The 13,156-nt window shown below is 38.7% G+C and overlaps 1 protein-coding gene across 1 annotated transcript in view; it reads right to left on the bottom strand.

Annotated features, from left to right (window-relative positions):
* NDP (norrin cystine knot growth factor NDP) overlaps positions 1–12,748 on the bottom strand; it is a 29,081-nt gene extending 16,333 nt beyond the window's left edge. Inside the window, exon 1 of the mRNA XM_056131238.1 lies at positions 12,416–12,748. The gene's annotated coding sequence lies outside the window, so the exon portion shown is untranslated. The remainder of the gene's footprint in view (positions 1–12,415) is intronic.
* Positions 12,749–13,156: the final 408 nt, after the last annotated feature.

The raw sequence follows: 13,156 nt of genomic DNA, 5'->3' as shown, positions 1-13,156 counted from the left end.
AGGAGGGCCTTTACCTTTACCTTTACCTTTACCTTTACCAAAGAATAATCCTAAAATTGAGAACACAATATTTTCATTCAACTTTGTATTAATTTCCTATGATGGACATGGTAATGGTAGCATCCCACTAAAATTGACCTAAATCTTTCTAAAGCTCTATCTTGGAAAAAAATTTAGAAGAGAATATTTTATAGTTACTTGTTCAGATGAATAGTCTAGATATCCCTATGCAATTTCCATGAAACTCACCAAAAGTTTGGCTCAAAGAGTAGAGCTTTCTGAGTACTATATTCAGCAGCTGCATTATTACTGGCCTTCCCATGAATTTTCATATGAATAAAATATTCTAAGTGGTTATACATTTCTTTGAAGTCTTAGTCTCCGGATGTGGATTTATTATATTTCTCCTTTCACCATTCCAATCTACAGATATATCCTCAAGGAGTCAAATGGCAAATGTATGACAGGAGAAATAGACAATTTAAGTTCTAGCCCTTTTTACCCCATGTGCAGAAACTTCTCTTCAATGCTATGCCCCGAAGATATGGCTAAATGAGTAAAGTAAATGGAAAAAATTGTACAGTTCAATAGCAGAAGCAAGCAATGCTTTACCATAGTAAAACCTCACATATGTCTGTATGTGAATGCATTTGTAGCTCTGTGGAAGAGGAAATATACAAGATCCTTAAACAAAGATGAGCACCCTCACTCATTTGAGAGAAATTAAAATGAAACTATTTTGCTCAACCAGATTTACAAAGGTTTCAAAGTCTACTCATATATTCTTTTGATGAGACAGTATAATTGATAAAGTTCTATAGAGACCATTTGGCAATATCTATTAAAATTGCAAATGTATGTAATTTAGAATGAGAAATTCCACTTCTGGGAATTATCTCACATGTGAAATCTCATAAGCATCTGGTCATTCACTTCAATGTTTATTGCCACGGTGTAAAATTGGAAATATCACAGTAGCACAAAATATTCATCACTAAGGGCATTGTTTAAATATATAACTTTTTATGTCATGAGCCACTATGCTACTATAAAGAGGATGCAGAAACCCTATGTGCTGATTTTGTTAAAACACAAAGTGGTAAGGATATATATTTGAGCCTTGCATGCATCAGTGCCAGATTGAATCCACAGTACCTGATATGGTTCCCTGAGCCCACAAGGAGTGATCCCTGAGCAAATCAGGAGCAAGCCTGAGAACAGCTCGGTGTGGGATAAATACAAAATACATATGTGTGTATATGTATAGTATGAATTTGTCTTCTTTCATAGGAAACCTCTGGGAAGATACTCTAAAACTAATAGAATTAGTTATGGGAGTTTGGTGACAAGTATAGAAGAAAGACTTTTAATGTATACCTTTTTTATTTGTAGGCTTTTTTGAACTTGCGGATTTATCACCTATTACATTTTTGAAGATTTTAAACCTCTGCTTAGAAATAATAATTAAATTATAAATCAGTGATTCTTCATTTCCGTTTTTTTTTAAATTATGACAAGTCAGGTAATTCTTTTTTTTCTTTTTGGTTCACACCCGGCGATGCACAGGGGTTACTCCTGGCTTTGCACTCAGGAACAACTCCTGGAGGTGCTCGGGGTTACCATATGGGATGCGGGGAATCAAACTCTGGTCGCCCGTGTGCAAGGCAAATGCCCTCTACCGGCTGTACGATCGCTCCAGTCCCTGGTCAGATAATTCTTGTGCACTACTGCCACCTAGTGACAATGTCCTGAATTGGAAGCACAGTGAATCCCTTTCCCCTCACTGCCCCACAAACGGTGAATTAATGGCTTGTCTGAAAGTACTATGAGTTTTATCCTAACGAACATTTATCAATGTCATTTAAAATGTAACTTTATTGTCTGTTTTTTTCATTAAATACAATAAGTTCTAACCAAAGAAGTAATAAATTATAAAAGAATAACAGAGGAAATGTATCGGCACAAAAAAGAAATAGATATTTCATTTCAACATGCTCACAAAGCATAACCATTTTTCTCACTTTTCATATTAAACTATGAATAAGAATTTAAGCAACAATGTAAGTATGTCACTGAATTTACCAAATTCCCAAACCAAAACTGAAAGATTTTTGCTACATAGCATTGCGAGTTTTTTTTTTGTCTAAAGTGTTCAAATTGAATAAAATAATTGTGTGAGAAATAAATAAGTATGATTCTTAAGAAAAGCATGGAAATGGGTGAATTTGTTTTTGCACTGGTTGGAGAACAGATTGCTGAGAATTTGCAGAGTTGTGTGTGTGTGTATGTGTTCTTTTAAATAAAGTCAAGAATGAAGGAAATATACATTACTAAGTACTTCATTTTATGGTAAACTGTTTTAGGAGAGTCTATAGTTGCCTCAAAATTAAATTAATTATTTGACTTAATTTTTAAAAGCCATGTAACTTAAAGCCAAATGTTGACTCAAATGAATGAGAAAGTAACTCTCTTCCTGAACTCAATAGCACCAGAACTGCCCTCTGCTTTGGTACTGTCTCTGAGACAGGAACTTGGCTGATGTACAGAGCCCACATTCTAATAGCACCAACATGGAGCCCTTGCCAACAGAAGAACTATGTAGGTCGGCGTGCCCGACTTTTGAGCTACCCTCCAAACAATACCAGTGGACAAGAACAACTAGTTCCCAGATTTCTCCACCTGTGATCCTCAACGAGATAATAGAGCAAAGCTTACAGTGGCCTAGCCACCTGGGTGGGTGAGAAATGATGCTGTGTCAAAAAATCAACTCACTCTTGGGCTGACCTTCCACATGGCAGAGGGCAGAGAGTACTGGTTTCACACAAGTTAAAACAGCTACAGACTAAGATAAGTAACATGTGCCAAAAATGCCTCTTTTATTACTTTGCTTGCCAGGAAAGAGGGGGTATTAGTATCTACGTTTCACTTCTGGGTTTATTTCAGTACTAATATATACAGGTATTGCTACCTTTGGGCTTTTTTTTCTTCAAGTGTTGATTTAATATATGTTTGTTAATCATATTATTCCTATTTCTTTCCTTCTGATCTAGCAGATAAGAGTCAAGGAACAGTAGAAACCATAGGTCTTCTCTATCCCAATTTCCTTGTCCAGTTCAATATATTTCCAAGCAAAAAAGTCTTGACATGCTGTTTTTCTGTGTAATTTTTTGACACACTGATTAACTCCCTTAACAGGAAATTTGTGGAAGCATGCATTGCCTCATTTCTAGGGAGATTAGTTAAAGCAAACAAAACATAATGACTTTGGAATGGCACCAGAATAACAGAATTATTATATATTTATTATAATTTAAAATAATTATATTAGGCATGAGTAAGGTAAAGATGGCACAACATAGCGCTTCTCTCAAAGGAATTTATGAAAGATTTCCACTGGATAATACTCTATGTACTAGGATTAGCTAAGAAAGAAATTCTAGGTATAATCTGAAGTTTGAAGCAGTAAATAGGCCCTCAAAGCATTCCAACTGGATCTGTTCAACTAGATTCTTTGGAAAATAAGTCAGATGTCTCTTCTTGAGACACTTAATTTATAAACTTGTAAATAGCATGTTGGATTTTATGAAGCATCCTTAGCGCTCAGTGATTAGTATTGAATATTATTCCATTTTGACAGCATATGAGTAACAGCCAAGAAGCCATTCCTGAATGGATTCAGAGGCAAGAATACTGATCTTGAATACTTCCACGTCTCCATCCTGCCACCCCCAAGTCATCTTCAAGGATGGGAAACCACAAGGTCAGTTGGAAGAAAGTAGCTCCTGCATCTAGTCATCTGGCAGTATCAAGAAAAGTCATTGTAGAATGCAGTTCAAGGTTTCCTGACTGTGCCTGGCAATGTCTCTTCCTATAGTTCCACTTTTAGAGATAAAGCAACAACCTTCCATATCTGTGATAGATAGAACTCTATGTTCTCCCAGTCTCCAATACTGGCCAGTGTGACTAAGCTCAGCAGCTATGGTGGTGCATAAAGAGATAGAAGAAACAAAAGGGAAGGAGAAATGTAGCTCAAACAAGAAAAATAAAAACACAATGTTTAGTTAAACAGAGATGCAGGAAAGGAAGAATAGAAGTAGATGCATTTCTGGGACTGGGCCAACTGTCAAGTAGCCCCACCTGTGTGTATCTTCTGTTTAAACTGTCTGGAAAAGGATAGTCTGGGACGAGTTGACCTTGAGAATGACTGATACTTGAAATATTGATTTTCATAAAATGCAAAAGAAGCTTTCTTTATTATCCAAACTCACTCTTGCCTACAGCTTTGATCTCTTCCTCCCCAATACCCACTTCTAGCCTATGCCGAAAGTTTCCCATGTCCCTATATTTTGTATTTGTTTGTTAGAAACAGTGGATAACCATACTAATGCATTCTGAGTCCCAAAGAACATCTAAGGTGTCCTGTTCTTGTAGAAGGGAGGTTGATATGGGGTGTCTCCAGCTCTGAATGCTACCATCCCATCATAGGCTGTGTGATTTTGATTAAGTCACTTGCCTGCTCTAAGACTCAGTTTCCTCATCTATAAAATGAATGAATGGCCTACAAGCTTCTATGGTTCTATCCATTTCTAATATTCTCTTCTCAGAGAGCAACACCTACTTTGGGGCTATTTATTTGCCACAGGAATCCCACAAGAGTTCCTTCCTCACTCAAGAAGTTAAAGAGTACAGTAAAGCAGTAAGGTTCAAACAAATTCTAATGTGGTACCTGAGACAACATCAAGTGCTGAGTTAGAAGAATTCACACATATTAAGGCCATATTGGTTATATGAAATAAAAATAGCAATTAAGAACCAATTGGTTTAGTTCAATGCTAGAAACATAGTAAATGTGGCTTGTAAACTAGTAGTACGTTGTTTATAATAGGAAGCAGTGTGTAAGGATATTGAACCAACCAGTTCCCATCTCTGTTGAAGTGGTTTTGAAAATTGTTGTGTTTCTTTCCAGTTTCCACTAAATGGGGATGGAAGAAAGACTACCAATAGTTAGTAATGCTTGAAGTAGATGTCTTTCATTTTATGGTGATGCTACAGTTCAAGTCCCAGCCTCCTTCTTCTTTCTTATTCCCAAACTGAGTCACAGATCCTCATGCCTTTATGGGATTTTTGTGAGACAATCTGGTTCAGGATAGAAAAGGAAGATTTTTAAGAAGAGCTGTATTCTCTTCAAATGTAGAAAAAATAGAGTTAGAGTAGTCAAGAGAATGAGACTATGTGTGGAAAAAATATCTGTGGATCTTCTGTGCCAGGAGGGATACATTCATAAATCCCTGGGACAGTCTCACTGAGTATGGTTTTTTAATACTGTTCTGGTCTTCTGTGGGCTACTAGAGTGCCCATGAAAATTCTCAATTCTTAATGGTTGACATAACTGACTTTTAGAATACAAATCTTGCAAAATTTGAAAATGACCATGCCTGATTCCTCATGTGTCAAGGAAGCACATTTGGAGCCTTTTACTTGGAGGGGTTGAATTATTTCTGTAAATCTAGCCAGCCCACTAAGGACTCTGGCTGATAAGGTAGGTGATTGTCAGAAAATGCTTAGGAGTGGCCTTTACTGTAGGATTACAAATCAACAATGGCCCTAAACATGCAGTTCTCTTCCTTCCTTTTATCAATACGGAATAAAAATAGAGAGGAAGTCACAGACAAAGCACAGAAGACAGATTACTTTTGATTTTCAAAACCTGCCACTGCCCTTTTAGTGATTTCAGAGAGCACAAATTTCAAAAAGCAAAAATTCCTTTCATTTCAGACATCCCTCCCAGGAAGGGAGGTTCATGTGAGGAATGAGACACTCTTTGCTGTTCATCTTGTCTAAGACCCTTTGGAATGAAATCAGGGTAGTTCTGGGGTAGTTCTGAAATACACCATCCTGGCGATACAGTGCTGCCAAAACACATGAATGTATACTCTTCCCTGTAAAAAAGAAATGGCGGGCAGGTGTTCAGGAGACATTGGTGCTGATAATTTTACACTGCCACAAGACTTCTGGCTTAAAAGAGCCTTAGAAGAAGAGAAGTGGCCAAGGTCAGCTCAAAGTATGGCTCTCTTTTGCCCTGGAGCCAAATGAGTTTGCTGGCTTTTCTTCAAAGTGTCTAGTAAAGTGTTTCCAAATTGATTTGAATATTCTTACACACACAAAAATAAATAAGAAGTTATCTCACCTAACAACTGTAGAGCCCTTTGTTAGAAATGAGATATAAACAATAGGAACGGATCAGTCTTCCATCATCCATTCAATTTACCTTTTCCCCCCCGATAATGGGATTTGAATTCTAAACTCAATCCTGGTCTAATCAAGAAAACTTGAGGACACGGACCTATAACAAGGCAAAATCACATAAAAATGTTTCCACATATTGCTAATAACTGAGCTATTGGACTACTTGTTTTCTATTTCAATTTTGCTTTGCTTCAATCACCCCACAAAACAGCTATGTCCTTTGATTGCCAATTCTCTTCTTAACAACTCTCCCTGACAGCCTTTGGATTTCAACCTTCAAAGAAAAAATTTAATTCTGAAAGGGAGTAATTTTCTGTAATTTGGGGCAAATCACATTCTAAATTATCACCTGGCATTCTAAAGAGAAATTGAACTTTGATTGGATTTCTTTGATTGTTCTTGTCCCTGTAAGGAGCATCTGCATCTATTTTTTACTTACTGTTAAGGATGGGAATATTTTTTCACTTTAGGAGGTGACCTTTTCTAATGTCAAATAAATAATTCAGCTTCAAAATTCAACCCCTCTTACTGAGAAGGAGTAGGTAAAATTAAAGAAAGCATCAATTTCTGGTTGGGCTATTTGAAAATCTGCAGTGGCAGATTTTGAACAACAAAAATAATCACCCCCCCCTTCTCTTTTGTTCCTTCTATGATCTTCTCTTTTCCTATTTTTATTCCCTATCTTAATGGAAGTATAGAATGGAACTTCTTGTTTAGGGCTATTTTTGGATTTTTAACACTGTAGAAATACCACTCCTACACATTTTCTGTCAGTTCATCAACTTTCTTGAATGTATGAACCTGCTGCCCTTTTGTTTTTAAATGATATTGCAATTGGTTGGATCACAGTTTAAAAGAAACTTTTGAAACTGGGCCAGGTTCTAGAAGAGAGAAAATTGTATGGAAAAACTTAGTTGTTCTGAAAAAGAGAGAGAAATACATATCTACCAGAAATCTTATAGAACCAAAATTAAATGTACTACTAATAGATGTTCCTGTTTAGATTTTGAGATGAGGGCAAAGCGTCCCTCAATTAGATTAGTTTCTTATTCTGAGCACTGGAGACATTGCCAACTGAAGTCAACCATTCTTTGAATTTTCTGAGTCAGCACTTATTCTAACAAGAAAGTAATTGTTCAAGATTGTGAACCCCATTGAGGGTGTTACATTCTGACTATTGAAAATGAGTCGAGGGTGTGACTTTCAGTGATATATGTTCACCCATGAGACTCTGAGACCCTCTGATGAATGGGACACAAATATTGCCACGCAATATTGCCAAAGACACAAGGGGAAAAAGTGGTTCAGATGTGAGGGCAGTTAGCATCAGAAACAATACCATCAGCACAGTCTTCCTCAAAACTCAAATGTGTGGGTGTATGAATTTGTAGCATGCAACCTGCACAGCCAAGCCACCACTCTACCTTCCTTCTCTACCCCCACATGTGGGGTTTCAGAATGGTTTACCACCCTTTGTTTTCTCCTAGAATTAAATATAGATGTCCTTCGTGGCTGATCTGATGGGTGAGGAGTGGGTACTAGCAGCTGGAATGGTGCCACTGGCAGGGGCAGACAGGAAAAATAGGAATGCTCTTAATGTCTTCCCTAAGAAAACCTTTGTTGGACAAAAGAGTGCTTGTATTTTTACCCTCTCTCTTCATGCTGCCAGGCGTCTTTAAATAGATCCTCTAGTCTAGGGACTTGTATGGAATAATTCATATTAAATCTCAAGATGTGGCAAAAGAGAGAAGTTGGTTCTTTCTTCTCTTTCTTTCCTTCCTTTCTTTTCCCTTATTATCAAGCTAATAGGGGAAAACTCATTTTAATTCAGCTCTGTTAAATTTTTTCTTTTGAGCCTTTTAATGAACTTTAGCTAATTCGGAAAAGACTACCAAAGCCCCCAGGAAAAGAAAGGAATAGGAAGCTGCATTGTAGATTGTTCCTTAATACCTTTTGGTCTCCAGGACATGAACAGCATCTTTTAAAGATGCTGCACAGAGGGGGTTACATGAGGCTTTTAAATGGGAATGTCTAATTGAGAAGTCCAGTTCCTTCCATTTACAAAGCAGAAAGCAATTTCTTGTTCTGCTATTAGGAGAAAAAATAAAAAAGCCTCCCTACTCTCCCCAGTTCCATGAATTTTTTGTTTGCCTCAACTCGAGATTCATTTCTCCCCTCTCCCTTTCTCCACATGGGTTTCATAAAGACGTTCAGGCCCATGAAAGTCAAATTAAAAGTCCATTCTCTCCTCCTTTATGCTTGAGAAGGGAAGGATATGGGAAGGATGGAGGAGAGGGGTGGGGCAGAATCCAGGGAGCTTTGTTTCAAGTCACTTGTTTTTCTCCCGATACAGAATAGCACATTTCTCTTAATGTAGGCTGAAGTGCAGTCAGGCGTTCCCATAACGCTCCCTGGGCCCAACCCTTAGCCTTTGCCGGAGATGTGCAGATCACTGTGATGGTATGCTTCTCCCTGCCAACCCGAGTCACTGCAGTCCAGTTCTCTGCAGCCTAAAGGGCAGCTGAGCTATGAAGCTGCTGTTTTCTGTAAGTGGGTTCAGGCTCAGTGCTCCAAAAGCCCCCCAACCGCAACAGTCCAGCAAAACTTCTGCCAAGAATGACATGCTGGGAATACTATGGAGATGGGGAGACTTCACGGGCTGTTGTCTGCGGACAGAACAAGACCCGGGCTGCCCAAAACAGGCAGAGCAAAGAACAAGCTCACAATGGAAGGAGCTCAGGCGAAGGGAAAAGGGGCGGAGTGGGAGTGGTAGGGAGCAAAAGCAAAGAAAAGCCACATGCCACCCAGGAAGACTCCAGGGAAGGCAAAGGAGGTAGTGGAGGAAGCACTTGCAGGAAACAAGTACCCAGACATGGCACTGCCAGTCTAGCTGGATTCTTTTCTGAATTAGATTATCTGAAAGAAAGAAGAGAAATATATAGCCTGCCAGCTGTTCAAAGGCTTACAACCTTGCTTTTATTGTCTGGGTAAGTTGGTGAGGTGGGGCATCAGAGAAATTCCAAACATACCATCTCAGAGAAATTTTAATATGTTCTACAGTGTCATACATGAAGAGGAAATGACAGCTGATCACAGCTAGGGCAAGCCATAGCAATCTGGGGCCTGGAGCTCACCAACGCTCCGAGGTGCCTACTTCTGCCTTGGCTTGAGTGCTTCTCTGTGCTTCCACCTGCCTCTCCATCCTTTCCGCTCCCACTGGCACAGCTTGGGACCCTGAACAAAGTAGCAGTAATTGGCTATTATGGGAAGAGTTGGGAATGGACTCAAAGGTCACTAGAAAATAAGCTAAAGGTCTTCTAGGGTGAGTCAGGCACCCCAGGGAGTCAGAGGTTTTTTAATCCAATTGCCACTGGATTATCTATTGGTAAAGGCCAAGTGAAGGACCATGATGATGCTGTGTTCAAGTTTTCTCCCCAGTAACCTACCAATCTGAGAAAAATATGAGACTGGATTATTTGAAAACAGTACTGTGCATGGCTTTCATGGTTTGAGGAACAGCTTCCTGTAAATTCTTTCCAGGGTCCTCATAACTTCAGGCCTGGTCCAAAAGTCATTAGTTTTTATCTGGGGGATGGAGCAAGTATACAGTGGGAGACAGTGACTGTATTTTTCTTTGTGCACATTTCTAATTCAGTGATTTATCAATTCAAGTGCACCTGATGTTACTTGCTGAATAAATGACTCATTACTATCCCAGATAGAGACATCACATGGCCCTTCCTAAAGGAGTAGAGAAAAGACAATTGTTCCTTTCTAGGCTTCTATTCATGTGGAAAAGATCAGATTGTTTTAGTTTGGGACAATGAGTACCTAGGCTCCGGTGATAAAAATCTAAGAGGAACTCCTTAATCAAAAATGAAAGAAAATTTGTTTATCAGTGACAGCCATTTTCAAGAAATCTGGATATCAGCAAATATTTTAAATGGTTCTTTATAACAAAGAAGTCATTGACCATTTTAGCCTTTGGCAAAGTTAATTTTAGTTCCAAAATCTAACAGGAGATAGAACAGAGAACACTATAAGGCATGGGACAGCATTTCATTTATCTTGCACCCACCAGAACAAGCATAATTCATGGCAAGAATAAGGGGATGAATAATAAAGCAATATGAAAAATAGCAGTTGAATTGTGAGTTTTTACAATATGGTGAAATTGGTGGTTGTCACTGGTGGTTGTAATTCCAAGAAATTTGGCACATTCTTCAAGGGTCAAGGGAAATAAATGAGTTGGAAATTGTTAAATGTATTGAAAAATGATAGTGTAATTGTTACTGAATTAAAACTGAAAACTCCACAAGCATACTTCCATCTGTTGGTGTCAGCTGCTTGGTACACAATCATAATCATACACAAGGCTTCAGCCACTTCTCCCTTTACCTAAACCCGGTGCTGTTTTAAAAGATGATAGAAACCATTGCATTTTGATTCAGATGCCTCTCATCATGGTAATCTGAATATTAGCTTAAGAAAATTGCTTTGATTTAGGTAAATGTTTTTAACAGGAGGTGTTTTAAATCACGTTATATTCTTTAGCAATTAAATTCATAATAGTTTTTCAGACTTTCTTAAATAATTAATATTCCAAAGTTATAAATTAACTTATTCAAAAGCCAGAGTTTTCAATCAACATTGTTTGTTAGTCTAGTTATCCAGAAAAATCAGAAACTTTCACCCATAAACCATAGCCCTACTCCACAATGAAACCGGGCAAAAAAAACCCTAAAGTTTACTTTGCAGAATTAGAGAGAAGAAAATGGACATGTTGTTACAATTGTTGTAACACAATTGAGTAGCATTCTGTAGTCCCTACTGTTCTTGCTTGACACCCACAACAAACACTGCATTTTAGGTGCGTCTATGTTTTCAAATGTACCTGTAATTAATATTATGTATTTAATAAACTTTGCCAGAGCTGGCTCCTTATAATTAAAGTACACTAATATTAGAAATGAAAAGAGATATAATTGCAATATTCATAGTTATTAATAACAGTTACCAAAAAACTAGGATGCGGGACTCCTTTCTTGTGAAATAACGTCCTTTCTTGCACTTGAATTTCAGTAGAGAAAAGAGTCAATCTCTCAAATACAGGTTTATCTATGTTCTTCCATTATTACAATGAGCCTCAGTTACAGGGCGTTCTGAGTCATTAGCATTCTGTACACAATCAAATTTCCCGTCGCCCAAGCAAGAGTTATGCCCAGGCCTCCTACAGTCTAATTGTTCATTCAAAGAGAGAATTTGTATTCAGGAGTTAGAAAGAACCATCTGAATATTCCTCAGGTGTTTGTAGGAGTCAAGCTTAAAGATCCTGGTCCCTGTGCTGCTGGGAGCATCCTTTCCTGGTCACCTCTTGGACATTGTAGCATCAGTTGTGCAGCACAGACAAGCGGACTACTAAAAATAACTTTGCAATAAGGCCAAAGCAAACAGCATGCATTTCCTTGGACTTTCTGCCCAATCAAAATAACATAGTAAACCCATCCTCCTCTTCCAAAGTGCTCCTGACCGCATTTATGGCAGCAAGTCATTGCACAGTGGGAAGACGGGTGCAAAGGAACTGGATCTCTGCAAAGCATGGTACAGAAAGCTAGAAATAAATGTTGCCTATTGTTTGGAGTCATTCTAAACCCTCCGGCAGAACCCTGGCAGGAGATCAGCAGCATACAGAAGCAGTAATAAAAGTAAACAGTGCACTTTTAAACTTGCAGGCTTGCCCGCGTTAATAGTGCCCCCATTGTCAGTGGGATGAGAGCGGTGAGGAAGATACTGGGGCTGCAGGAATCCATGCCCGCAAGTTGCTGCTTCTCAGTCTCCTCTCGCAGGATCAAATAGAATAATAATTACAAAGTTACATCTAACTACGCAGAAAGTTTGAAAATAAAATCTCTGAAGTCAAACTAAAAGAGATTTCCCAGCCTCTCTGTGAGTCTCCTCTGCTCGCTCTGTCACCGACTTCAAAGACCCGTTCATTTAAAAAGAAAAAAAAACCCACAATGCTAGCATGCTACAGATTAATGCAAATTAAATTAATGCAAATTTAAGTGGTATTTAAAGGTTGTCTCTTTGTCTGAGAGGAGGATGAAATGCTCTGTTTGGAAAGAAGAAATTTCCTAGACAAGCCGTCAGCGCTTGTTTTCCTGCTTACCTTGGGGGAAACGCAGGGCTCCTTTCTTCTCAGACTTTTCTGAGAGCTAGAAAGAGGTCCTGTTACTTCCAAATGCTTTTGTTCTTCTGTCCCTCTGTCACATGGCTTGCCTTTTATATTTGCAACACACAAAAGTTAGGACTGTTGTTTAAGCGACACAGGGAGAGAGAGAGAGAGAGAGAGAGAGAGAGAGAGAGAGAGAGAGAGAGAGAGAGAGAGAGAGAGAGAATGTCAAATGGAAAAGTGCCATTGCAGTCATATATCAATCAGGCGTGCGGCCGCAGCAGCGCACTAGCAAATGGGAATGCCATGGAAATGTGAGGCGCTCCTTATCAGGGACTCAGCCGCTGCGCACCGCTCGGCTCCCTTCCACAGAGCATCTTAACGATGGGAACTACATAGAAGAACAACGACAAACTTTCCTTTCCCTTTTTCTCTTGTTCTCTTTTTGGCATTATGGAAATAATATGGGTCTTAATGAATATTCTGGATTTCCATTTGCACACATGTGGCTGCCACAGAGATATGCAGCTCCCAGTAAAGACACATCAATTTGGAAATGCAAAGACCAAGTAGCATTCTGTTTAAGCATTTTGGCAGCTGACTGGGATGAAGTTGAAATTTTAAAGTAAGAGAGAGAACGATGGGAAACAGAACTACTTCTCCAGTGATGCTGTTAAAGCAAGTGCAAAACTCTGCCCTATTTTATCACCATGTGTGTGGGTGGTGAGAGTTCTCCTT

Source organism: Sorex fumeus, unplaced genomic scaffold, assembly GCF_029834395.1.
Source record: "Sorex fumeus unplaced genomic scaffold, SorFum_2.1 ptg000086l, whole genome shotgun sequence".
In the NCBI taxonomy this organism is placed as follows: domain Eukaryota; kingdom Metazoa; phylum Chordata; class Mammalia; order Eulipotyphla; family Soricidae; genus Sorex; species Sorex fumeus.
This window is presented reverse-complemented; position numbering and strand designations above follow the sequence as displayed.